The sequence below is a fragment of the Coregonus clupeaformis genome, chromosome 29 (genome assembly GCF_020615455.1).
Source record: "Coregonus clupeaformis isolate EN_2021a chromosome 29, ASM2061545v1, whole genome shotgun sequence".
Lineage (NCBI taxonomy): Eukaryota > Metazoa > Chordata > Actinopteri > Salmoniformes > Salmonidae > Coregonus > Coregonus clupeaformis.
In genome coordinates this window covers 56982433-57008259 of record NC_059220.1, presented here as the reverse complement: position 1 = coordinate 57008259, position 25827 = coordinate 56982433, and the positions used below count along the sequence as shown (strand labels likewise).

At 46.9% G+C, this 25827-nt stretch overlaps 1 protein-coding gene across 2 annotated transcripts in view; it reads right to left on the bottom strand.

Moving 5' to 3' along the window:
• Nucleotides 1-25827, bottom strand: part of LOC121576678 (solute carrier family 66 member 2) — an 87552-nt gene that overhangs the window by 50106 nt on the left and 11619 nt on the right. The gene's annotated exons all lie outside the window — the stretch shown is intronic.

The following is a 25827-nucleotide window of genomic DNA, read 5'->3' as shown; positions in this document are numbered from 1 at the left end:
GGGGGGTAGAGAGAGGGAGAGATGTGGAGAGAGATTCCTTCATTAGAACATGCACTATCACAGACATTGAACACAGCACACAAATCAGTGCAGGTAAGTGAATGAAACATTGGAGAGACTTTTTTTTTTAAAGCTTTTACATTTACAGAAAAAAGATATCTGGCTCTGGATCCTGCAAGCGTCATCACTGGTCCCATTCCACCACATAGCGCCAATACACAGCTACAGTATATTGAGCTATTCTAATAACTAATTCAAGCAGATTAAAAAGCAGAGATTGAAAGTACAGAGTAAAGTAAAATATAGCCGCAGAGACTAAGCCTACACTCTGACCAATGAGAAAAAGAGATGCAATGTGGCAGCTAAAAGAAAATGTGGTCAGACAGAGCTCCTCTCTCACTAACAAATATTAATTATTCAGATATTCTACGAATATTTCAACTTCCATCCATTATTTTCTGTGTTTGCACTGGCAGCCCAATAGGGTAGGCCTACTGTATATAGTAGCAGAACCCTAAAGAGGAGACAAACCATTCACAGAGAGGCATGTAAATATACAGTTCCAGATCTGCTTCACTGGCTTTTATTGCCATTGTTCATTGCATTATAGTCTAATGCAATGGATATAAAAACCTAAAAGGAGAGAGGAGGAAGGCAGCGTGACATCAAAGCTAAGAGAAGTCAGAAATTGAGAGTACTAAAGAGAGCCCTGTGGGTCACAAGCTGAGATAAGGGTCTAGCTGAGAGTGATACCTAGAAATCCAGACACAAACATGCATACTGTGTACCAGAGGTTCTCTGGTAGTGGTACAGTGGGGAAAAAAAGTATTTAGTCAGCCACCAATTGTGTCTGAATTCTCAATGGTAACACTACAGACAGGGCATTCAAGCAGCAGCCTACTGTTTGCTGTCTACTGTCTACCACAGCACAGATTACAGTGGGGCTAGACAAGGTGAGTGGGAGCAGACTGGAGCAGGGAGTCAGGGACACATGACATTGTGAACCACTGTCTGCTCTGCCAATGACCTCTGCCCATTGAGAGACCAGTGTGAGTGGGAGTGTTATGAGTGTCCTAGACTGAGTCTCACTGGGTTGACCTCCCTGAAGCAGCACTGTAAATCTCTGCCCACATTAGACTGCTGTACAGTGGGGGAAAAAAGTATTTAGTCAGCCACCAATTGTGCAAGTTCTCCCACTTAAAAAGATGAGAGAGGCCTGTAATTTTCATCATAGGTACACGTCAACTATGACAGACAAAATTAGAAAAACAGCCCCAAAGCATGATGTTTCCACCCCCATGCTTCACAGTAGGTATGGTGTTCTTTGGATGCAACTCAGCATTCTTTGTCCTCCAAACACGACGAGTTGAGTTTTTACCAAAAAGTTCTATTTTGGTTTCATCTGACCGTATTACATTCTCCCAATCCTCTTCTGGATCATCCAAATGCACTCTAGCAAACTTCAGATGGGCCTGAACATGTACTGGCTTAAGCAGGGGGACACGTCTGGCACTGCAGGATTTGAGTCCCTGGCGGCATAGTGTGTTACTGATGGTAGGCTTTGTTACTTTGGTCCCAGCTCTCTGCAAGTCATTCACTAGGTCCCCCCGTGTGGTTCTGGGATTTTTGCTCACCGTTCTTGTGATCATTTTGACCCCACGGGGTGAGATCTTGCGTGGAGCCCCAGATCGAGGGAGATTATCAGTGTCTTCCATTTCCTAATAATTGCTCCCACAGTTGATTTCTTCAAACCAAGCTGCTTACCTATTGCAGGTTCAGTCTTCCCAGCCTGGTGCAGGTCTACAATTTTGTTTCTGGTGTCCTTTGACAGCTCTTTGGTCTTGGCCATAGTGGAGTTTGGAGTGTGACTGTTTGAGGTTGTGGACAGGTGTCTTTTATACTGATAACAAGTTCAAACAGGTGCCATTAATACAGGTAACGAGTGGACAGAGGAGCCTCTTAAAGAAGAAGTTACAGGTCTGTGAGAGCCAGAAATCTTGCTTGTTTGTAGGTGACCAAATACTTATTTTCCACCATAATTTGCAAATAAATTCATTAAAAATACTACAATGGGATTTTCTGAAAAAAAAAATCTCAATTTGTCTGTCATAGTTGACGTGTACCTATGATGAAAATTACAGGCCTCTCTCATCTTTTTAAGTGGGAGAACTTGCACAATTGGTGGCTGACTAAATACTTTTTTCCCCCACTGTATGTATAGGACCAGTAGCTCCTCACAAGACAGTAATCCCACATGATCAATGGCCTTGTATTCCTTTGAAATTACTAGAGAGGGGGAATTGAACGAGCTGACGTCAGCTGAATGGAATTGATAGCTAAATAAGAGCCCATTTGTTAGTAAGCCGACTGGACTGTGACGGTCCATGTAGGAAGTGGCCGTGTTCCGCGTATTGTCATTAGGTTCTGTGGTCTGAGCGTCTGCACAGAACACTCGGCAACACCTGTCAGGGGGAACTGTGGTGATGATGGTACACTCCTGTCAGGAACACAGCACTCTACACGCCACCGCCGGGCCCACGGAATTGTGGAAGAGGCACAGTGAGACGTCTCATAGCGAGAAGAATGCATTATTAATGTCCTTATTATGGGACAGCTCCTACAGATCCAATACAGAGATAGGACAGGAGATAGGATCTGAGGGGGACAGGACACAGGCATGAGCGCACTGAAACACGATAGCCATATTATGTCCATATTATGGCAAAAACAGCTCAAATAAGCAAAGAGAAACGACAGTCCATCATTATTTTAAGACCAGAAGGTCAGTCAATCCGGAAAATTTCATGAACTTTGAAAGTTTCTTCAAGTGCAGACACAAAAACCATCAAGCGCTATGATGAAACTGGCTATTCATGAGGACCGCCACAGGAAAGGAAGACCCAGAGTTACATCTGCTGCAGAGGATAAGTTCATTAGAGTTACCAGCCTCAGAAATTGCAGCCCAAATAAATGCTTCACAGAGTTCAAGTAACAGTATGAAAAATGTATGCACTCACTAACTGTAAGTCGCTCTGGATAAGAGCGTCTGCTAAATGACTAAAATGTAAAATGTAACAGACACATCTCAACATCAACTGTTCAGAGGAGACTGCGTGAATCAGGCCTTCATTGTGGAGTTGCTGCATAGAAACCACTACTAAAGGACACCAAGAAGAAGAAGAGACTTGCTTGGGCCAAGAAACACGAGCAATGGACATTAGACCGGTGGAAATCTGTCCTGATGAGTCCAAATTTGAGATTTTTGGTTTCAACCGCCGTGTCTTTGTGAGACGCAGAGTAGGTGAACGGATGATCTCCACGTATGTGGTTCCCACCGTGAAGCATGGAGGAGGAGGTGTAATGGTGTGGGGGTGCTTTGCTGGTGACACTGTCTGTGATTTATTTAGAATTCAAGGCACACTTAACCAGCATGGCTACCACAGCATTCTGCAGCGATACGCCATCCCATCTGGTTTGTGCTTAGTGGGACTTTCATTTGTTTTTCAACAGGATAATGACCCAACACACCTCCAGGCTGTGTAAGGGCTATTTTACCAAGAAGGAGTGTGATGGAATGGTGCATCAGATAACCTGGCCTCCACAATCCCCCGACCTCAACCCAATTGAGATAGTTTGGGATGAGTTGGACCGCAGAGTGAAGGAAAAGCAGCCAACAAGTGCTCAGCATATGTGGGAACTCCTTCAAGACTGTTGGAAAAGCATTCCAGGTGAAGCTGGTTGAGAGAATTCCAAGAGTGTGCAAAGCTGTCATCAAGGCAAAGGGTGGATACTTTGAAGAATCTCAAATATAAAATATATTTTGATTTGTTTAACACTTTTTTGGTTACTACATGATTCCATATGTGTTATTTCACAGTTTTGATGTCTTCACTAATATTCTACAATGTAGAAAATAGTAAAAATAAAGAAAAACCCTTGAATGAGTAGGTGTGTCTAAACTTTTGACTGGTACTGTTTATTCCATATGTTTATTCCATACGTAACTCTGTGTTGTTGTTTTTATCGCACTGCTGTCACGCCCTGGCTCTGGGGACTCTTGTATGTTGAGCCAGGGTGTTCGTTTCTTTGTGTAGTGTCTATGTTTCGTTTTCTATGTTCTGTTCTAGGTTATGTGTTTCTATGTTGGCCGGGGTGGTTCTCAATCAGAGGCAACGAGAATCAGCTGTTGCTTGTTGTCTCTGATTGGGATCCATACTTAGGCAGCCTGTTGTGCACTTGTGTTTTGTGGGATCTTGTTCCGTGTTGGTTTGTATTGTAATACCGAGGACTTCACGTATCGTTTTGTTGTTTGTATCGTGTTTATAGTACACTATTAAAGTAAGATGTACGCATATCGCGCTGCGCCTTGGTCCGCTCATTATGACGATCGTGACAGAAGATCCCACCATCAAAGGACCAAGCAGCGTGTCCAGGAGCAGACAGCCTGGACTTGGGAGGAGATTTTGGACGGGAAGGGGTCCTCGACTTGGGAGGAAATCCAGGCCGGGATGGATCGCCGTCCGTGGGAGGAGACGGTGGAGGCGCGCCATAGAGAGGAGCAGCGGCGCCAACCGGGCCGACGTCGGACACGCAAGAAGCAACCCCAAGAAATTTTTTGGGGGGGGCACACGGCATGGACGACGGGGCTGCTGGAGGCAGCTACAGGGCGAGTTTGGGGATTAGGAGAGAATGCCACCGGGTTTGGGGGGCTGGAAGGGAGGTTGGCGGAGCCTAGATGTAGAGCAGAGCCAACTCCCCGTACTCAGGCTAGGCAGCGTGAGACTGGGCAGGTTCCGAGGTATGCGGAGCTGCGTACTGTGCCGCGAGTGGTCCGGCACAGTCCGGTACGTCCTGTGCGAGCACCACGCACGTGTCGTGCTAAGGTGGGCATGCAGCCAGGACGGAGTGTGCCGGCTCAACGCTCGTGGCCTCCAGTACCCCTCCTCGGTCCCGGATATCCTGCGCCAGTGTCACGTGCTGTAGTGCCAGTACGAGTACACAGCCCTGTACGTCCTGTGCTGATGCATCACACAGTGTGTGTAAAAATAGGCATTCAACCAGGACGGGTTGTGTCAGCTCTTCGCTCCAGACCTCCAGTCCGTCTCGCCAGCCCGGCCCGGCCTGTTCCTGCCCCTCGCACCAAGCCAATGGTGCGCGTCGCCAGCCCGGCCCGGCCTGTTCCTGCCCCTCGCACCAAGCCAATGGTGCGCGTCGACAGCCCGGCCCGGCCTGTTCCTGCTCCCCGCACCAAGCCTATTGTGTGCGTCGCCAGCCCGGCCCGGCCTGTTCCTGCTCCCCGCACCAAGCCTATGGTGCGCGTCGCCAGCTCGGCCCGGCCTGTTCCTGCTCCCCGCACCAAGCCAGTGGTGCGCTTCGTCAGCCCGGTCCGGCCCATTCGTGCTCCCCGCACCAAGCCAATGGTGCGCGTCGTCAGCCCGGTCCGGCCCGTCCCTGCTCCCAGCACCAAGCCTGTGGTGCGCGTCGTCAGTCCGGCACAGCCCGTGCCTGTTTCACCGGTGCCTGGTCAGGTACCGGTCAGCTGCTCCACACCGGAGCCTAAGCAATCCGCTCCACCGATGTCCAGTCCAGCTCCAGCCAGCGGGACCAGACCAGGGGCGCTACGGGGGGGTTGTTAGAGGTTGGTGGTCACGCCCGGAGCTGGATCCGCCTCCGAGGAGGAACGTCCACCCGGCCCCTCCCCTGTTGGGTTTATGTTGGCGCGGTCGCAGTCCGCGCCTTTGGGGGGGGGGGGTACTGTCACGCCCTGGCTCTGGGGACTCTTGTATGTTGAGCCAGGGTGTTAGTTTCTTTGTGTAGTGTCTATGTTTCGTTTTCTATGTTCTGTTCTAGGTTATGTGTTTCTATGTTGTTCGGGGTGGTTCTCAGAGGCAACGAGAATCAGCTGTTGCTTGTTGTCTCTGATTGGGAACCATACTTAGGCAGCCTGTTGTGCACTTGTGTTTTGTGGGATCTTGTTCCATGTTGGTTTGTATTGTAATACCGAGGACTTCACGTATCGTTTTGTTGTTTTGTTATTTGTATCGTGTTTATAGTACACTATTAAAGTAAGATGTACGCATATCACGCTGCGCCTTGGTCCGTTACTTCTAACAATCGTGACAACTGCTTTGCTTTATCTTGGCCAGGTCGCAGTTGTAAATGAGAACTTGTTCTCAACTGGCTTACCTGGTTAAATAAAGGTGAAATAAATAAATAAATAAAATATATTTTAGCAAAAATATCAATAAACCTGTTTTCGCTTTGTCATTATGGGGTATTGTGTGTAGACTGATGAGGGGAAAAAACTATTTAATCCATTTTAGAACAAGGCTGTAACATAACAAAATGTGGAAAAAGTCAAGCGGTCTGAATACTTTCCGAATGCACTGTATGTGATGTCTGAAAAATTGTGGCCTGATTGGCCTTTTGTTAAGAAAACACTGGACCACTGTCCTTTCTCATATTACACAAGTAGGCATGTAAGTGCACATACTCACATAGAAACAAAACATACAAGTGTGCACATGAACACACATAAGCATGGACACATGTTCCACCTTCAAGCTTCACCTCTCTTGTCACGTCACACTTTACATAGGAACACTGCAGAGCAAAAGTTTCATTAAAACCTTGCCCCTAGTCAAAAAGTAGGATTTGTAATTTATCAAGTCAAATTTAAATGAACGTGACAGGGGGTTTCGATTACAGCTGTATTACAGCATCTGAGACTGACTGGGTACCAGACAGACTGACCTGGACATGACTGCTGATCAGGGAGCAGTAATGTGGGTCTGAAAGTGGCTCCATTCAAACTCTACACTAGAAAGAAAATGTACTGTACCCCTCTCATAAGCTCTTTGAATATTTTGAACAAGGACAAAGACTGTGCCGATATAGCTATGTCATTAAATTCAATGAGGCAGCTAAGTTCACAAATTAAATTGAAATAAAATATCATTTCTAACTCAGTTAGCCATTCAGGCATGTCTATATTTGCATTTAGCTATTTATAGTAGATGACTGCAGTACTATTCTATTGTCTTGTGGCCCTGCTGCAGTGTTCTGTCTTATATGGTTCTGTCTTATCATTTGACCTGGGTCAGCCCTTCATCAACCCCTGCCTCTGTGTTTAATGAATATGTATTCAAATAAATGATAAGAGGACTAATTTGCATATACTGTACATACCATTATAATATTCTGATGCATAGTAGCATCACGCTATTTTATCCTGGAATACTTTTTCACAGGCAGCACAAACCAAGGCAATCACATTCCTGAATGCTCACTAAAGCAGGTCATGTTAGGTAAGCCTTTTCAAGGTACTTTCCATAATAATCTAAGACAGGGTTCCCCAACTAGGAGCCTGCCGGATGGTTTTATTTGTCATTGTTGGACATAAGACTGTAAAAACACCAGGAAATCAGCTCCAAGTGATTTGAATTTATTAAGAAATATTTTCCCAAGTATTCACACGCATAATAGAGATACACGTGATCGTATACAAATGTAAGCAAGGTTTGAAATGATTATGTTTTAGCCTAATATTATATCTGTTTGGGCTTCTTGCGGTCAATTTGCAGTCTACAAATCATTTGTAATTATGTTCCGGCCCCCTGACCATCCACTCAAGAAAAAAATTGGCCCGCGGCTGAATCTAGTTGATGATCCCTGATCGAAGAGAACAAACTAAACTTTGCAGACAGGCAGAAGGCTTGAGTTTAAGATGAGTGAGGGTATCTCAAACTTTAGCATGACGTCAAGTCTGCCATTTATTTAATTTCGGTGAATCTCTTATACAATGGGTTAAAGTTATGTACAGCAACCCCAGGTGTAAAATAGTAAATAATGGTTACTTCTCAGAAAGTATTGAACTGTTAAGAGAAGTAAAACAAGGCTGTCTGATGTCTCCATATCTATTTATTATGGCCATCGAAATGCTCAGTATTAAAATCAGATGCAACAAGAACATCAAGGGGTTAGAAATCCAGGGGTTAAAAACAAAAGTGTCAATGTATGTTTTTTCTTAAGTCCACAATCCGGATCCCTGCACAGTCTCATTGAAGATCACTTTTCTAGCCTCTCTGGACTAAAACCCAATTATGACAATTGTACCATATTACTTACTGGATCGTTAAAATACACAATGTTTACACTACCTTGTAGTTTACCAATAAAATGGGCGGATGGTGAAGTAGACATACTTGGTATTCATATCTCAAAAAATATAAATGAACTTACCACAACCAATTTCAATAGAAAGTTTGCAAAAATAGATAAGATTCTGCAACCATCGAGAGGTAAGTACTTGTCTATTATGGAAAAATCACATTGGTTAACTCTTTGGTCCTATCACAGTCTACTTACTTACTAATGGCGCTGCCTACTCCAGACGACTCATTAAAAAAAATAATATGAGCAAAAAATATTTCACTTTATTTGGAACGCTAAGCCAGACTAAGCCAAAATTAAATGTGCCTGTTTATACAGTGGGGAAAAAAAGTATTTAGTCAGCCACCAATTGTGCAAGTTCTCCCACTTAAAAAGATGAGAGAGGCCTGTAATTTTCATCATAGGTACACGTCAACTATGACAGGCAAAATGAGAAAAAATAATCCAGAAAATCACATTGTAGGATTTTTAATGAATTTATTTGCAAATGATGGTGGAAAATAAGTATTTGGTCAATAACAAAAGTTTCTCAATACTTTGTTATATACCCTTTGTTGGCAATGACACAGGTCAAACGTTTTCTGTAAGTCTTCACAAGGTTTTCACACACTGTTTCTGGTATTTTGGCCCATTCCTCCATGCAGATCTCCTCTAGAGCAGTGATGTTTTGAGGCTGTCGCTGGGCAACACAGACTTTCAACTCCCTCCAAAGATTTTCTATGGGGTTGAGATCTGGAGACTGGCTAGGCCACTCCAGGACCTTGAAATGCTTCTTACGAAGCCACTCCTTCGTTGCCCGGGCGGTGTGTTTGGGATCATTGTCATGCTGAAAGACTCAGCCACATTTCATCTTCAATGCCCTTGCTGATGGAAGGAGGTTTTCACTCAAAATCTCACGGTACATGGCCCCATTCATTCTTTCCTTTACACGGATCAGTCGTCCTGGTCCCTTTGCAGAAAAACAGCCCCAAAGCATGATGTTTCCACCCCCATGCTTCACAGTAGGTATGGTGTTCTTTGGATGCAACTCAGTATTCTTTGTCCTCCAAACATGACAAGTTGAGTTTTTACCAAAAAGTTATATTTTGGTTTCATCTGACCATATGACATTCTCCCAATCCTCTTCTGGATCATCCAAATGCACTTCAGACGGGCCTGGACATGTACTGGCTTAAGCAGGGGGACACGTCTTGCACTGCAGGATTTGAGTCCCTGGCGGCGTAGTGTGTTACTGATGGTAGGCTTTGTTACTTTGGTCCCAGCTCTCTGCTGGTCATTCACTAGGTCCCCCCGTGTGGTTCTGGGATTTTTGCTCACCGTTCTTGTGATCATTTTGACCCCAAGGGGTGAAATCTTGCGTGGAGCCCCAGATCGAGGGAGATTATCAGTGGTCTTGTATGTCTTCCATTTCCTAATAATTGCTCCCACAGTTGATTTCTTCAAACCAAGCTGCTTACCTATTGCAGATTCAGTCTTCCCAGCCTGGTGCAGGTCTACAATTTTGTTTCTGGTGTCCTTTGACAGCTCTTTGGTCTTGGCCATAGTGGAGTTTGGAGTGTGACTGTTTGAGGTTGTGGACAGGTGTCTTTTATACTGATAACAAGTTCAAACAGGTGCCATTAATACAGGTAACGAGTGGAGGACAGAGGAGCCTCTTAAAGAAGAAGTTACAGGTCTGTGAGAGCCAGAAATCTTGCTTGTTTGTAGGTGACCAAAAACTTATTTTCCACCATAATTTGCAAATAAATTCATTAAAAATCCTACGATGTGATTTTCTGGATTTTTTTCCCTCAATTTGTCTGTCATAGTTGACGTGTACCTATGATGAAAATTACAGGCATCTCTCATCTTTTTAAGTGGGAGAACTTGCACAATTGGTGGCTGACTAAATACTTTTTTTCCCCACTGTATAATGCACATGAGTTTGGGGGGCTCAAATGATTAAATATTAAAGCATTAAACCTCTCAATAAAAGCTTCACTCATACATAAGTTACACTAAACCCGATCTAGTTCTCCAGTAGATTATTAAGAAAGGCTCATCCTTTGTTCAAAAATTGCCTTTTTGCCTTTATACAGATTACAATTTCTTATTTCCGATTAATTGAAAATTAAACTTTGTTAAAAATATTGCCCTTTCTTAAACAAGCTATACAAAGCTGGTTACAATTGACATGTTATCCTCCAGAAAAGATAGAACAAATATTACAACAAATATTATGGTTAAACACGAATATGCTGATTGATAAAAAACAATTTTTTATGATATTATAAATAGAGAATGGAGTTATGTCACATATGTAACTATCATGAATATATGGGAATGTCTGCTCAATCCAAAGTTACAACCAACTTTTTTATTGCTGCATTACTGCAAAAATGGAGGAGGCAAGTGGAAGAGGGAGAAGGTAGAGAACTTGTTTATCTGCCATATATTAAAGATACAAATTGGCTGAAAGGAATTGGCATAAATAGAAAAATATACCAGTTTCATTTTAGGACAAAAATGTTGACAGCTGCACCATACAGGTTGCAAAATCAATGGGAAGAGATTTTTGATGTACAGATTCTATGGCAAAAGTTATATGAACTGATACAAAAAACAATACTTGATTCAACACTTTGAGTTTTTCAATTGAAATTACAATACAACAGAATGCTATACAGTGCCTTCTGAAAGTATTCAGACCCCTTGACTTTTTCCACATTTTGTTACGTTACAGCCTTATTCTAAAATTGATTAAATGAAACAATTTCCTCAGCAATCTACACACAATACCCCATAATTGTCAGGTTTTGGCCATGACTGTTTGGGTTTTGGTCACTAGATGTCCCCATTGCACCTTTTTTGTACCTTTTGTTTTTCTTGCTCTAATTATTGTTTGCACCTGTAGGTCATTCCCTTGTTAGTATTTATACCCTGTGTGTTCCTCAGTTCCTTGCTCAGTGTTTGTAAGTTAGCACCCAGCCCCAGCCCAAGCCTTGTTTTATATAGATATTTCTCTGGTGGGATTTTCCAGAGGTTCTCTGGTTTAGTTCTTGTGTTTTGTTTGAGTAGTCTTTTGAGGTTTGTTTTTCCCTGCTGTTTTTTACCACTTTGTGGAGTTTCTTTTGTTTTTTGGAGGTTTTCCTCTTTGTGCCTCTTGGCTTTATTTTTGGACATTGTGGATTTAGTTTCTTTGCCTGAAGATTTTGTTCTTTAATTAAACCACCATCTCTAGTACAGCTGTGTCTGCCTCATCTTCTGGGTTCTGACAATTATTAGTGACTGTTTCTCGCACCGGGTCGTGACAGAAACACTGAGCCATTATTATGAACCCAGAGGCAGCCAGTACCCAGGATCTTTTTTCCATGCTGTCCCACCATGAGGGGACTGTCCAACGCCACGAAGCTGCTCTGGTTCAGCAAGAGGCCTTAATGGCTAGACATTCTCAACTTCCATCAGAGATGCTGACTTCCATAAAGCAGATTTCGGATCGACTTTCCCCGGCAACCGCTTCTGCTCCAGTTCATCCGATTCAAGGGCCCCTGGCAGTTAATCCCCTGGCTGAACCTCGTCTGCCGCCTCCCCAACGGTTCTCAGGGGATCCGAGTGTTTGTAAGGGGTTTTTCACCCAATGTTCTCTCTCCTTTGAGCTGCAACCATCGTCGTTTCCCACCGACCGGTCCAAGATAGCATATATCATCACCCTGCTGTCGGAAAAGGCCCTAGCCTGGGTTACTGCTGTGTGGGATGCCCAAAGTCCCTGCTGTGCCAGCTACTCTACCTTTGCTGAAGAATTCAAGCGAGTGTTTCAAGGTCCTACCAACGGCCCTGACTCAGCCAAACAGCTCCTGACTCTCCGCCAAGGTCGGCGCAGCGTGACGGACTATGCCATCCAGTTCCGCACTATGGCAGCAGCAAGTGGCTGGAACGACGAGGCGCTCACAGTGTGTTTTTTGAAGGGTCTTTCTGACACCATCCAAGATGAACTGGCCACTCGGGAACCACCGGACAACCTCGAGTCCCTTATCAAGTTGGCTTCACGCATAGACCAGCGTCTGAGAGAGAGAGACAAAACCATAGACCGCTCACCCTAGCTCCTATCGGTTCCAGCTCCGAGTCTCCACCTTTATCCTCGCTGGCTCCACCAGAACCCATGCAGGTTGGACGCATCTCCCAGGCTGAGAGAGACCGCCGGATGAGGGAGCGATGCTGTCTATATTGCGGCAAACCGGGCCATTTCCGCTCCACGTGTCCCGGGCTCCAGGGAAACGCACTCTCCCGTGCAGGCCTGGGAGGACTGTAACGGGAAACATAACCTCCTCCCATCCATCCAACTCCCCGCCTGCTCATTCCAGTTACCCTTTCCTGGGACGACCACGAGTTTTCTCTTCAAGCCTTGGTAGACTCTGGAGCCGCAGGTAACTTCATGGATGGGATCTGGGCGAAGGAGAATGGCGTTCCTTCTGAACCTCTAAGTGATCCCATAAGGGTTACTACGTTGGATAGAAGTCCTTTGGGATCTGGACTTGTCACTCGTGCCACTACCCCCTTACGACTTTCAGTTTCCCAACACCAGGAAGTGATGAACTTTCATCTGATCTCCTGTTCCGAAGTTTCCTCTCGTCCTTGGTTATCCCTGGCTTCACAGCCATAACCCTCACATCGACTGGTCTGTGGGCACTATCAAGCAGTGGGGTCCCTACGTGCCAAGCCACTTGTATCTTCCCGAGTTCCCAGAGTTCTCCTTCCGAGTCTCTAGAATCCATCGACTTGTCCCGAGTTCCCGAGTGTTACCATGACCTCAAACTGGTATTTAGCAAACAGAGGGCCACCAAACTACCACCCCATAGACCTTACGATTGCACCATCGACCTGTTGCCGGGGACCTGCCCTCCCAGGGGTCAGATCTTTTCCCTTTCTCCTCCCGAACGAGCTGCTATGGATACCTACATCAAGGACGCTCTGACAGCAGGCCTCATGCGTCCATCTACCTCGCCGGCGGGAGCAGGGTTTTTCTTTGTGGCCAAGAAAGACGGTGGATTACGACCTTGCATCGACTACCGGGGACTCAATGCCATAACCGTCCGTAACCGCTACCCGCTACCCCTTATGGCCACAGCCTTTGAGCTGCTCCAGGAAGCAGTTGTCTTCACTAAGCTTGACCTGCGGAACGCATACCATCTTGTGCGGATCAAACCCGGGGACGAGTGGAAGACCGCTTTCAACACGCCTACTGGTCACTACGAATACTCGGTGATGCCCTTCGGCCTGACCAACGCTCCGGCTGTGTTCCAAGCGCTCATAAACGATGTGCTTAGGGATATGCTTAACATCTTTGTGTTTGTTTACTTGGATGACATCCTCATCTTTTCGAGCTCCCTTCAAGAACACACTAAGCATGTCAGACAAGTGCTCAAACGCCTCCTAGACAGCCATTTGTACGTTAAGCCGGGAGAAGTGTGAATTCCATTCCTCTCGAGTACAATTCCTGGGATTTATAGTGGAACCCGGACAAGTCCAGATGGACCCCAAGAAGGTAGAGGCGGTAGCGGATTGGCCCACCCCCAAGTCCGTTAAGGAAGTTCAGCGTTTCCTGGGCTTCACCAACTTTTACCGCAAGTTCATCAAGAACTTCAGCTCGGTGGCAGCCCCTCTCTCGGCGGTAACCAAGGGTGGCAACACAAGGTTTCTGTGGGGTAGAGAAGCTGAGACGGCCTTCCAAGGACTCAAGCAGCGCATCCTCTCTGCTCCCATCCTGACACTACCAACGGCGGATGAACCTTTTGTGGTGGAGGTAGACGCATCAGAGGTTGGGGTTGGAGCTGTCCTGTCTCAGAGGGGTGAAGACAAGAAGCTTCATCCTTGCGCCTTCTTCTCTCACCGGCTTACCCCGGCCGAGAGGAATTACGATGTGGGGGATCGTGAACTCCTAGCGGTTAAGATGGCATTGAAGGAATGGAGACACTGGCTCGAGGGGGCTTCTCAACCGTTTCAAGTGCTTACGGACCACAAGAATCTGGAGTATATCCAGCAGGCGAAGCGGTTGAACGCCAGACAAGCTCGATGGCCTCTTTTCTTCAGCCGATTTCAGTTTATCCTCACCTATAGACCCGGGTCGAAGAATCTCAAACCGGACGCCTTGTCACGAATCTACTCTCCTGCCATTCGAGAAGATACTGACATGACTGTCCTTCCGGCCGCTAAGATCGTGGCTCCGATCTCGTGGCAAGTGGAGGATACCGTGAAACAAGCTCAAGCCATCGAACCGGGCCCTGGAGGAGGTCCTGCTAATCGGTTGTTTGTTCCCAAGGCAGCAAGGTCCCAAGTCCTTCGGTGGGGGGGCACTCCTCTCGCCTCACCTGTCACCCGGGCGTAGGCCGCACCTTGGAGTTCATCCAGCGTAAGTTCTGGTGGCCCACTATAAAAGAAGACGTTGCCACTTTCATCAAGGCCTGTTCCGTGTGCTGCCAGGGCAAATCTTCTCACCTCCGCCCTCAAGGACTCCCTTCACCCTCTATCTATTCCCCACCGACCCTGGTCCCATATCTCGTTGGACTTTATTACTGGCCTTCCTCCGTCCCATGGTAACACTACGATCCTAGTCATCATCGACAGGTTTTCTAAGGCGGCCAGGTTTGTTCCTTTGACCAAATTACCTTCTGCCAAGGAAACAGCTGAGTTGGTGATTAACCATGTGTTCCGAGTCTTTGGGATTCCGCAAGATATGGTTTCCGACAGAGGTCCCCAGTTCGCCTCAAGGTTTTGGAAGGCCTTCTGCCAACTCATAGGGGCCACGGCCAGTTTATCTTCAGGGTACCATCCGAGTCCAATGGCCAAACTGAGAGGATGAATCAGGAGCTGGAAACCACCCTCAGATGCATGGTTTCCAACAACCCGTCCACTTGGTCATCCTTCATTGTTTGGGCCGAGTACGCGCACAACACCTTGTGCTCCTCCTCCACTGGTATGTCCCCGCATGAGTGTCAGTTTGGCTATGCGCCTCTATTGTTCCCGGACCAGGAGGCAGAAGTCAGAGTGCCTTCAGCCTCGAGGTTCATCAGACGCTGTCGGCTTACGTGGAAGAAGGCACGTCTTAATCTTCTGCGTTCCTCTCAGCAGTACCAACGACAAGCCAACAGAGGTCGCCGTCCCGGTCCTACCCTGTACCCCGGCCAGAGAGTATGGCTCTCAACTAAGAACCTACCACTACGGGTGGAGTCTCGCAAGCTGTCCCAGAGGTTCATCAGTCCCTTTAAGATTGCCAGGAGAGTCAATCCCGTTACTTTTCGCCTGCACTTACCCAGATCACTTAAGATCAATCCAACATTTCACATTTCTTTATTAAAACCTGTTGTTTTTTCTCCCCTTATCCCGGCAGGCAGACCTCCCCCTCCGCCCCGTGTCATCGGTGGCCAGTCGGCTTATACCGTCCACCGGATACTGGATTCCCGCCGGGTGCAGCGGTCCTGGCAGTATCTGGTGGACTGGGAAGGCTACGGTCCCGAGGAGCGCTCCTGGGTTCCTGCCAAGGACATACTGGACCCTGACCTCATTCGTCAGTTCAGGGCCCTCCACCCTGAGAAGGCTGGTAGGAACGTCAGGAGCCGTTCCTAGGAGGGGGATTCTGTCAGGTTTTGGCCATGACTGTTCGGGTTTTGGTCACTAGATGTCCCCATTGCACCTTTTTTGTACCTTTTGTTTTTCTTGCTCTAATTATTGTTTGCACCTGTAGGTCATTCCCTTGTTAGTATTTATACCCTGTGTGTTCCTCAGTTCCTTGCTCAGTGTTTGTAAGTTAGCACCCAGCCCCAGCCCAAGCCTTGTTTTATATAGATATTTCTCTGGTGGGATTTTCCAGAGGTTCTCTGGTTTAGTTCTTGTGTTTTGTTTGAGTAGTCTTTTGAGGTTTGTTTTTCCCTGCTGTTTTTTACCACTTTGTGGAGTTTCTTTTGTTTTTTGGAGGTTTTCCTCTTTGTGCCTCTTGGCTTTATTTTTGGACATTGTGGATTTAGTTTCTTTGCCTGAAGATTTTGTTCTTTAATTAAACCACCATCTCTAGTACAGCTGTGTCTGCCTCATCTTCTGGGTTCTGACAATTATTAGTGACTGTTTCTCGCACCGGGTCGTGACAATAATGACAAAGTGAAAACAGGTTTATAATTTTGTTTGCTAATTTATAAAAACAAAAACAGAAATACCTTATTTACATAAGTATTCAGACCCTTTGCTATGAGACTCGAAATTGAGATCAGGTGCATCCTGTTTCCATTGATCATCCTTGAGATGTTTCTACAACTTGATTGGAGTCCACCTGTGGCACATTCAATTGATTGGACATGATTTGGAAAGGCACACACCTGTCTATATAAGGTCACACAGTTGACTGTGCATGTCAGGGCAAAAACCAAGCCATGGTCAAAGGAATTGTCCGTAGAGCTCAGAGTAAGGATTGTGTCAAGGCACAGATCTGGGGAAGGGTACCAAAACATTTCTGCAGCATTGAAGGTCCCCAAGAACACAGAGGCCTCCATCATTCTTAAATAGAAGAAGTTAGGAGCCACCAAGACTCTTCCTAGAGCTGGCCGCCCGGCCAAACTCAGCAATCAGGGGAGAAGGACCTTGGTCAGGGAGGTGACCAAGAACCCGATGGTCAGTCTGACATGGCTCCAGAGTTCCTCTGTGAAGATGGGACAATCTTCCAGAAGAACAACCATCTCTGCAGCACACCACCAATCAGGCCTTTATGGTAGAGTGGCCAGACGGAAGCCACTCCTCAGTAAAAGGCGCATGACAGCCAGCTTGGAGTTTGCCAAAAGGCACCTAAAGACTCTCAGACCATGAGAAACAAGATTCTCTGGTCTGACGAAACCAAGAATGAACTCTTTGGCCTGAATGCCAAGCGTCATGTCTGGAGGAAACCTTGCACCATCCCTACGGTGAAGCATGGTGGTGGCAGCATCATGCTGTGGGGATGTTTTTCAGCGGCAGGGACTGGGAGACTAGTCAGGATAGAGGGAAAGATGAACGGAGAAAAGTACAGAGAGATCTTTGATGAAAACCTGCTCCAGAGCGCTCAGGACCTCAGACTGGGTCGAAGGTTCACCTTCCAACAGGACAACGACCCTAAGCACACAGCCAAGACAACCCAGGAGTGGCTTCGGGACAAGTCTCTGAATGTCTTTGAGTGTCCCAGCCAGAGCCCGAACTTGAACCCGATCGAACATCTCTGGAGAGATCCGAAAATAGCTGTGCAGCGACGCTCCCCATCCAACCTGACAGAGCTTGAGAGGATCTGCAGAGAAGAATGGGAGAAACTCCCCAAATACAGGTGTCCTAAGCTTGTAGCGTCAAACCCAAGATGACTCAAGGCTGTAATCGCTGCCAAAGGTGCTTCAGCAAAGTACTTATGTAAAGGTGTGCAAAAATGTAAAGAAAAAACGGTTTTTGCTTTGACATTATGGGGTATTGTGTGTAGATTGATGAGGGGAAAAAACTATTTAATCAATTTTAGAATAAGGCTGTAACGTAACAAAATGTGGAAAAAGTCAAGGGGTCTGAATAGTTTCCGAATGCACTGTATATCTAGAAAACTTGATTGCTGACATGCAAAACATTGTGGGACTATATCAACAATGGACTAATTAAACAAATACCGAAAGAGAGTTTTGGGGTGGAATTTTCCTTTAATATTGGTAGAATCAGGACAAGACAAGGACAGAGCCAATAAAGGGCTACATTTTATCTCTAGTTCTCTGAGCTAAATGGAAGTTACACAGCGGGATTAAGACTGCAGGACAGGATAATGATAGTGTGTGAGAGAGATAGACAGAGAGACTGAATAAATAAAACAAAGCAGCTCTGATAATGGTTACATAAGAACCAATCATGCAAGCCAGAGAGAGGGAGAGAGAGAGAGTGGCATGGGGTCAAGGGCAGAGTGACAGTAACACACGCACTGCAGCAGGGTTTCAGCAGGATTCCCCACAGCAGCAGGCTGATGATACCAGCCAGATCTCCAGGCTCTACTCTTCACAATGCCAAGCTACACACCTGACTGGGACTCATTTAGGACCAACTAACTAACTGACAAACTCATTTATGTCTCATATATACTGCAGTAGCAATGCTAAATAGCTAGTTGATTTGGGAGAGAGGGAGGGATGGAGAGGGTTGGGGAATGAGTGAAAGCAAAATGAAAGATTAAAGGAGAGAACAATGATAGGATAGGACAGAAATGAAGTATAATATACATTACATTAGACAAGGAGAGAGACAGCAGTACTATGGATATATGCCAACTACTTTGAACCTACTTCAACGTCAGGCTAAAATGAACAATAAAATAAATGAGGAGGAAATAAAGATGCCCAGTGCATCTATCTTCCTATCAGAGAGCCCGGTGTGGGACAGTGGGGGTCACAGTGGTTGGGCCTCCCTCCCAGGGCTACCACAGAGTACCATGGAGCAATGAGACAGCAAGGACAGGCTGGATGACGAGGAAGGGGACCGTTTTCTGACAACGACTTGGGAAGATCACATCACCAAGACATATTGACAGGGGCACAACTTTGGTTTTAGAAGTGGAGGGGTCATATTTCCCAGTCGGATAAACACTACAAACAGCCTACCCGACCGCTCGGAGGTGTCTGCATGGTCCTAAAGCACACCGTTGCCTCGTTTTGTATCACATTCAAATGATAAAACTGTGGGACAAAAACGCAATTTCAGAATGTGGGGGACGGGGGGACCCCCCTGCATATTGAGGACAGTGGGGTCAGTGTATTCTGGTGAATGTGGAGGGCATCATTGCCATGTCCTTTTTACCATTCCTCTTCGTAGCAAAGCAAATCATAAGTAGCTGCCTCAACCTCGTCAGCCTGGCTGTCTGAATCTCTCTTTAAGTCCACCAAAACGGAGCCTCCCGAGTGGCGCAGTGGTCTAATGCAATGCACTGCATCGCAGTGCTTGACGCGTCACTACAGACCCGGGTTCAATCCCAGGCTTTGTCACAACCGGCCGTTGCGACCGGAAGTCCCATAGGGCGGCGCACAATTGGTCCAGGTTAGGGGAGGTTTTGGCCGGAGGGGCTTTACTTGGCTCATCGCGCTCTTGTGGTGGGCCGGGCGCCTGCAGGCTGACTTCGGTCGTCAGTGGGCTGGTGTTAAGAAGCGTGGTTTGGCGGGTCATGTTTCGGAGGATGCATGACTCGACCTTTGCCTCTCCCAATGAGACAAGATCATAATTGGATATCATGAAATTCAGGAGAAAAAGGGGGTAAAATACAATAATAATAAATAAATAAAATAAGTCCACCAATATGTATATTTTCACTCCTTTAGTGTCCCCTTTTCACTGTTTTGCTCACCTGTCCTCTGGTTGAACAGGATAGACAATAGCTGCTTCCTTTCATGTCTGAAAAGGTTTGTGAAGTTCTGTGCATTCCCCGTTCAGTCTTTGTCAGCTTTGGCATATATTATTATTTATTTGATCTGAAACAGCATTCTGAGAGTTCAGCCAATTGATGTGTTGAGAGAGGGAGAGAGAGAGAGAGAGAGAGAGAGAGAGAGAGAGAGAGAGAGAGAGAGAGAGAGAGAGAGAGAGAGAGAGAGAGAGAGAGAGAGAGCGAGAGAGAGAGACTGTATGTGTTGGATCATTATTGCCAATATAGCTAATTAATAAGATCTTGTCAGGGTCAAGGGGCTGGAGGCACCAGACTACTCTGCCTAATCACACCCTTACTGGGTAGCACATCATGCAGCCACACAGTCAATGAGGGGGTATCAGCGCCAACGGGGATTGAGCCCCAAGGTTAGAGCAGCAGCACACTTTTTAATGGAAGACTGGCGTTACACTAAACCAGAGATGATTTCTTTTGGTGTGACATAAACTGTGGAAGGTGCTGTGTTTGGAAGGCAGGGCTGGGGACTGTGAGAACAGTGTGAGATGAGGTGGAGGAGACTGGAGCCTGGAGACGTTCGGTGCCTCTGGGAAAGCCCTGGGCGCAAACAGGGCCGGAAAATCTGCAGCCCATGTTTGCGTCACCCCCAGAACTCTGGAGGCTATGAGTACACTCAACAACAAACACAAAAACAGTCACCAGACATCTTGCATGCACACACATGCACACACACAAATGTGCGCACACACACACACACCACTTCACTGTCACAGCTCTTTTGTCGGACATATCACAGCTGTTCTAAAGTACAGAGTAACACTTCACAGAGGCATGCTTTTATGTGCAATCTAATGAAATAGGGGAGATATTTAAATTTCCTTTTGATGGGTGATGGTGTGGTCCTTAATGGGTCCAAAGGGTGAGAGAAGCGGTTCATGGTGCAAGGAGCCTGACACTGTGCGTTTGTGTGTGTATGTATCTCTCTCTGCCTTCAAGTTGGAGACGTGTGTATTTCCAGTCTCAGATCTGGGGAAAATGGGAGTGAGAGGAGGGGAGGGGAGGAGGAGTGGAGGAGAGAGGAGTGGAAGGGATAGGAGATCAGTGGAGAGAAGGTGAGGGGAGTGGAGGGGAGAGCAGGGGAGCGGAGAGGAGGAGAAAGCAGCGAGCAGCGTGGTGCTGCAGGATAGGTCTCGGCAGGTGTCCCTGTGTGTGATGAGGTTATTTTAATGAGAGTTCAGCCTGTAGACATACACTATCAGCCTCCTAGGATCAGAACAGACCAGGGAAACACCAGAAATACTCCATTACTTCAAGAACAGATCAGAACCTGTGGTTTGACACTGGGCTGGCAGTCTTGGCCTCTGAACAGCACATTATATTCTATATTCATTGATAGACCGTGAAGTTTGCCTCAACACTGACCCTGTCAGCCATGCTTTGCCTCGTTCACTGTTTCAGATGGTAGAGGAATATGCCTCTATGGATGTCACGATCGTTGAGAGACGGGTCAGACCAAGGTGCAGCGTGGTATGCGAACATGTTTATTAAATCAAATAAACATTAAACAAAACAAGAAACAACGTAACGTGAAGTCCTCAGGCTAAACACATACGAGCCTAACACAGAACAAGATCCCACAACTAAGGTAGGCAAACAGGCTACTAAAGTATGATCCCCAATCAGAGAAAACGAGCGACAGCTGTCTCTGATTGGGAATCACACCCGGCCAAACATAGAAATACACTACCTAGAACACAAACATAGAATTTCCAGCATAGATTCTCACGCCCTGACCAAACCAACTAAAAACAACCGGCCTCTCAAGGCCAGGGCGTGACAGTACCCCCCCACAAAGGTGCGTACTCCGGCCGCACCAACCTTACTCATTAGGGGAGGATCCGGGTGGGCATTCAGCCTCGGAGGCGGATCCGGCTCCGGGCGCGACGACCTCTCCCTTACTGCCTCCCGTTGCGCCCCTGGTCTGGTCTGGACCTCGGCGCGATGCTTCCCCACTCCTTCCTCCCACGATGCACCAAGCCCTGTCTGGACCCTGGTGTGGAAGACCCCAAACCTGGAGAGGGGCTGACGTCTGGGCCTGGATCGGCAATCCTCCCGTGATGCACCAAGCCCTGTCTGGACCCTGGTGTGGGAGGCCCCGACCCTGGAGAGGGGCTGACTTCTGGGTCTGAAGTGGAGCCGCTGACCGGAGCTGAACTGGACCCTGGTGGAGCGGTCTGCTCTGGCTCTGGAGTGGAACCGCTGACCGGAGCTGGACTGGAAACCGGTGGAGCGGACTGCTCTGGCTCCGGAATGGATCCACTGACTGGGGCTGGATTGGGCACCGGTGGAGCGGAATGCTCTGGCTCCGGAGTGGAGCCGCTGACCGGAGCTGGACTGGACCCCGGTGGAGCGGACTGTTCTGGCTCCGGAGTGGAACCGCTGACCAGAGCTGGACTAGGCACCGGTGGAGCGGACTACTCTGGCTCCGGAGTGGAGCCGCTGACCGGAGCTGGACTGGGCACCGGTGGAGCGGACTGCTCTGACTCCGGAGTGGAGCAGCTGACCGGTGCTGAACCAGGCACCGGTGGAACGGGCACGGGCCGTGCCGGACTGGGAACAAGCACCACTGGTCTGCTGCGAGGAGCAGGAACGGGCCGGGCCGGACTGGGAACACACACCACTGGTCTGGTGCGGGGAGCAGGTACGGGGCGTACCGGACTGTGGAGGCACACTGGAGGTCTGGAGCGTAGAGCTGGCACAACCCGTCCTGGCTGGATGCCCACTTCCGCACAGTACGTGTGTGGCGTGAGCACCGGACGCACTGGGCTGTGCACGCGCATTGGCGATACAGTACGTAGAACCGGCGCAGGATATGCTGGACCGAGGAGGCATACTGGAGACCAGGAGCGTTGAGCCGGCACACCCCGTCCTGGCTGGATGCCCATTTTCGCACGGCACGTGCGTGGCGCTAGCACAGGACGCACTGGACTGTGCTGGCGCACTGGCGACACAGTGCGTAGCTCCGCATAACACGGAGCCTGCACGGTCACACGCTTCCTAGCGTGAGTACGGGGAGTTGGCTCTGCTCTGAACCCAGGCTCCGCCAACCACCCCGTGTGCCCCCCCCCCCCAAATGTTCTTGGGGCTGTTTCTCGGGCTTTCGTCGTGACCGCGTCCTCATTCGCCCAGGGTCTTCTATCGGCTACTCTCTCCTTCTCCACCCTCATCCATTTCAGGGCCTCCATCTGCTTGGCCAGATCCTCTCTCTCATCTCCCCCCAAGTCCATGATCTCTGCTCCACTACCTGTGTCCAGGGTGTCTGCTGCTCCTGGGCACGCTGCTTGGTCTGTGTTTGGTGGGATCTTCTGTCACGATCGTTGAGAGACGGGTCAGACCAAGGTGCAGCATGGAATGCGAACATGTTTATTAAATCAAATAAACATTAAACGAAACAACGTAACGTGAAGTCCTCAGGCTAAACACATACGAGCCTAAACACAGAACAAGATCCCACAATTAAGGTAGGCAAACAGGCTACTAAAGTATGATCCCCGTCTGTCACACCTTTAACTTGTCAGCCTCTCACTCACAGGATGGAGAGAGAGGGAATAACGGAGGGGGGGTGGGGGGCAAAAGACTGGAGACAAGAGAGAAGGCAGGGGGAAATTAATGGGACAATGGTGGAAAGACAAACCTGGCTGCTAAGAGGGGATTGAGATATACTGTAGATAACAGGGAGATGATATCTAGCCTTGTAGCCTATCAATAGACTTGGAGAAAGCACAACACATATAGACCCTCTGTCTGTCTGCTCTGGATTGACACTACTGTTGGAGTGATGCTGGAACTAATGATCAATGGTGTTGGTGGAATAGGTCACCTGTTCGCATCTTACACTGATGTGACCAGGGGGGAAGATGGACAGAACCAGAGCACTCAGGTCAAAGATGAATTCATTAACAAATAACCAATGGTATTCATACTGGCCCACAGTGCAGCAACTGTCCATGTGTAGCGGGGACAGGAGCCACCATGATTTGGAATTATATTATGCACAATGTCAATTCAACATTTTTAAGGGCGCCACAAAGATGTCTATTAAAAACATCCCCCGCAAATTCATACAATATAATACAAACACATCGGACACAGGCCCACTTTCTCCACTCTCAAACTCACAGGTCAGTCTGCTGGGTATCTGCTGTATTTCTTGTCCTTTTAATAATTCATATGACCCTGTGGGAGTAGTCACTGTCAGTAGTCTGACTCGATCTTTCCTAGAAGAGGACTGAGCACTCTTCTTGTTTAAGAGGGCCCAGGCATATCACCAACACTTAACCAGAGACAGAGCTTATGCAAACTTTCCCATTGGGATGATCCTAAAACAAGCACACAGTCAGAGACATGGACAAACACAAAACATGTCAATGAAGTTAACTTCAGCAAAACTAACTCTGAAGGAAAACTGAAGTGTTGGCTACTGTGTAAATGTTGCTTATGTCACCAACTGTACTCTACTCACTAATATACACCTGCCTAGCCACATTTGACTTGTTAATTGGATGTCTGTTATCTTTAATTAAAGTGTACACCTCTATATGTAAATGCAGGGGAGTAATAAACTCTGTCTGTGCTGAGAGCGGTCACACCTGATTCGCCTCGCTGCAATGCTGCACGCTGCAGATAACGCTGCCTGAGTGGCAGACAGACTGACAGTCCCATCCCACATTGCAGTGGAGACCCTACACTGACTCAGCACAATGAAACCCACCCAAAACAACAAGCACAGACCACTCTACTAAGGCACCTGGCATAGGTACTCTCTGTACACTGTCACATCACTACACAAGGAAGCCTACCTCTGGGTCAACAACACATAGGCTAGCATCAGTCCATTCCCTCACTTTCTACACAGGTAGTGTATGATAAAGAGATATGAACAGACATACAGGATGGTGGGTCCAGTTATGACCAGTAGAGGGCTCTGTTGTTTCATTAGAACAACATACTGTACATGAGACTCAATTATTAAACAGTGTATCCATGACATTCACTCACCTTTGAGTGTTGCAGAAGTATTTGTAATGAGGTGTGATATGTGCTGTTCAACTACTATAGCAGATACAAGGCATCATCATTGGTGCACATTGATTTCTCTATTCTTGAGGTTGGGAGGGAGGCTTTTCATTAATGCTACACCAGGACAGAGACACAACTTATACACTAACAATTAAGCAAATAAAAAGCTTAGGTTGGGTGAGGTTAACATACAACACATTGTTCAAAAGAGTTGGCACTGTAGTTCAGCCAAGGCCAACACTGGCTTTAACAGCAGTAGAGAGCAACACAGTATCCAACCTCTGCTAAGCCATACATGAACTCTGAGCCACAAGGTCTTCACCCGAGGAGCATACCTGGGGCCTCATTTATAAACGTTGTGTACGCACAAAATATGCAGCAAATCATGCGTGTGCAAGTTTTGGCATTTATAAAGTTGGCATTTATAAAAACTTGACCTGAGAATGTGCTTATCCTCCCGCAAACTTTAGACCATGCGCACAGTTTCTAGTGGTTGAAGTATTGCATTGCAAGAAGGCAAAAGTAGTAGCCTTGTGAAAATGGGGAATATATGACACTGTTATTCATAACAAAAAAACAGGTAGCCTTACTAAATATAATAACAATATGCAAACATTTTCCATTAGTGATAAGAGCGGGATATTGTTTTTTCTTCTTATCTTTGCATTCTAAAATAGAAATAGGCATATATTTCCTATTATTTATTTCATTTCCATGACCATTGCAGAATAAATCCCTCACCTTTTCCGACTGTGATGGTTTCATAGGCTACTCGTGTCGCGAAATAGCCTATAGGACTACAACAAGTTAGTATAAGTATAGGCTACCATTCGTCCCATCTCTCATTTAATTTGACCCACTAAACAGTAGTAATTAGATAAGCTATTTCAAGTATTTTGATCTATGTGATCCAAAGCGCAGTTTAACGGAGTTCACCTTTTCCATTGACGTTTGTAGGCTACGTCTGAATACTGAAATGTCAAATTTGTCATGTAGACAATATTTCATTTATAAACATAATACATATATCATAACCATTGCAGAATAAATTCCTCATCTTTTCTGGCCATGTTGAGACAGTTGAGTTCATATTCCCGAAGTAGCCATACAAAACAAATGACCATGTGTATCTCTCATTTAATTGGGCCTATTAGATAGGCTATTTAAATTTCAAGTTTTGGATCTAGCAGCCA